Raw genomic sequence first — 2,864 nt, 5'->3', positions numbered from 1 at the left:
GCACATTAAGGTCATGGAGTGGCCTAGCCAGTCCCCAGACCTTAATTCTATAGAAAATCTGTGGAGTGAGCTGAAACTTTGAGTTGCCAAGAAACCTTAAGGATTTAGAGAGAATCTTTAAAGAGGAGTGGAACAAAATCCCTCCTGAGATGTGTGCAAACCTGGTGACCAACAAGACACGTCTTACCTCTGTGCTTGCCAACAGGAGTTTCTCCACCAAGTTTTGCTTGGGGATCAAATACTTATTTGACTCACTGAAATGCAAATCAATTTATAACCTTTGTACAGTGTTTTTTTTTTTTCTGGATTTTTTGCTTGATATTCTCTCTATCCGTTCAAATAAACCTACCATAAAAATGATAGACCCTTCATTTCTTTGTAAGTGGGCAAACTTACAAAATCAGTATGGGATCAAAATAATTATTTTCCCCACTGTAAGTACTTTCTGCTTCCGTTCTATATTAGCAGCAATAATAATTGGATTGTCATGCAGACTGCTGCTAATATTTCTAATGTAGCATCTGAATTTTGCTATGCATGCTGCTGCTATTAAAATTCACTAAACTAGCGATCTGAATAGCTATGCATACTGCAGCTACACAAAGGTACTTAGAATTGCTATAAGCGTCTTTATTAACAAGCAAACGCAATAAAATAATGCCTATTTCACTTTGAAGACTTCACAATATCTACTGTAAGCCCTGTTAAAAATAAGCAAAGAAATAAAATGCCTATTTCACTTTAAAGAGTTACTTACCCCATGCGTTATCACTGAAATTTCATACAAGTACTTTCTGCTGCTGCTGCTATATTAGCAATAATAATTTGACTTCCTGCTGCTAATATTATTTCTAACATTGCAGATGAATTTGCTATTCCACTGTAAGCCCTGTTAAATAAGCAAAGAAATAAAATGCCTATTTCACTTTAAAGAGTTACTTACCCCATGCGTTATCACTGAAATTTCATACAAGTACTTTCTGCTGCTGCTGCTATATTAGCAATAATAATTTGACTTCCTGCTGCTAATATTATTTCTAACATTGCAGATGAATTTGCTATGCATGCTGCTGCTATTAAATTCGCTACATGCGATCTGAAATTCTGAATAACTATGCATAGTGCTGCTACAGCTGCACAAAAGTACTTAGAATTACTATAAGCCCCTTTTAAATAAACACACACAAATTATGCCTATTCGCTTGAAGAGTTTACATACCATCTATTTTTTAGACACTGAAGCTTTAGCAATTGTAGTTATTTTTTAAATATAAAACTTGGTGAAGTGATTTATGTGTCTGTACTTTTTTAACATATCCAGCACATTTTAACAATACCGTGATAATACTGATAAGCGTGATCATTTTGGTCACTATAATCGTGATAAAAAATTTTCATATCGTTACATCCCTAATTATCACTGAAATTTCATGCAACTAAAGTACTTTCTGCTGCCCCTGCTGTGTTAGAAATAATAATTGGTTGCTATGCAGACTGCTGCTAATATTATTTCTAACAAATAATTGGTTGCTATGCCATTCTGCTGCTATTAAATTCGTTAAAAATTGCAATCTGAATAGCTATGCAAACTGCTGCTACAGCTACACGAAAAGTACTTAGAATTACTATAAGAGTCTTTATTAAACAAGGAAATGCAAACAAATAATGCCTATTTCGCTTTGAAGAGTTCACAAAATCTCTGTACGCCCTGTTAAATAAAGTAATAAAAGCCTATTAAAATTTTAAAGAGTTACTTACCCCATGTGTTATCACTGAAATTTCATGCAACCAGATACTTTCTGCTGCCGCTGCTATAAACAACAGTAATAATTCGACTTGATTTCCTATGCATACTGCTATTAACAATTCTCTAATAACGCAATCTGAATTCTATGATACTGCTGCTACACTCCATGAAAGTACTATAATTGCTGTAAGCCCAACTGAATACACAAATAATAAATTCCAGTTTAAGAGTGTCCTACTATTGTACATGGGCTACTGATTGGAAATGATTTATTATTAGTAGTAATATTATATTTTAAACTAATTCATGATTAATTATCTTTAAACTATCACTAAACATGACTTTCATAATAAACTCTTCACTATCGCTGAACCAAGGTAATGAGTTAAATAGAGATGTGGCCCCTTTAAGAGTGAGCGCTCCCTCTTCTGAAGTGCATTGCAATGCGGCACGAGTAAACGTATGAGTGGGTACATTATTTTCTGTTGCTCATTAAGTTGTTATGGTTAAATAGGTAAGGCTGTTGACAATATGAGGTTTATGAAAGTTATATGGGTTCACCTGTGAACAACTGAAACACCAACTGCAAACCGGCCCCACTAGTGATGTGTGCATCTGAAAGCGATCCGTTTGTGGTTGATGTAGAAATGAATGCCCACAGAAGATATTAAAAGCATTGGAGATTTCGGGCATATAACGTAATCCCTAATTCACTTTACTGTTCTAAAATCCGCGGCGCTTGACGTTGTATTCTCACATACATGAACTAGAAAAACCGCTTGCTGCTGCTGCTGCTAATGCTACTGCTGTTATATGAACAAGACATGCTTAGTAATTACTCCTCTCGCGAATAACCTGCGCGTAGCTTTACAACTTGTATGTTTTCTAGTTTAAAAAAGTAAATCTGACGAACGCAATAATGCACTGAAATCAGAGTGAAGACCGTTTACTTATCTAACTGTTGAGTTTTAGAGAAACTCTGAAAGCGCGCTGCAAGAATCTCAAGTGAATGCTAGCCAGCCATTAAAATGCAAGGCAGTAAGCTCAAATGCTAACAGCATTAACCAATCAGCTTGTTTAACTCTCTGAATATCATCAGTTACGTTAACAACCCGTT

General features: G+C 35.2%; 1 protein-coding gene across 2 annotated transcripts in view; it reads right to left on the bottom strand.

Moving 5' to 3' along the window:
* The window catches only part of brd1a (bromodomain containing 1a), a 28,225-nt gene that overhangs the window by 16,636 nt on the left and 8,725 nt on the right, over window positions 1-2,864 (bottom strand). The window lies entirely within an intron of this gene.

This window comes from Sinocyclocheilus rhinocerous, unplaced genomic scaffold (assembly GCF_001515625.1).
Source record: "Sinocyclocheilus rhinocerous isolate Xijiao unplaced genomic scaffold, SAMN03320098_v1.1 scaffold1661, whole genome shotgun sequence".
Taxonomy (NCBI): domain Eukaryota; kingdom Metazoa; phylum Chordata; class Actinopteri; order Cypriniformes; family Cyprinidae; genus Sinocyclocheilus; species Sinocyclocheilus rhinocerous.
Note: the sequence above shows the minus strand (reverse complement) of the source record. Positions and strands in the feature narration are given on the sequence as shown.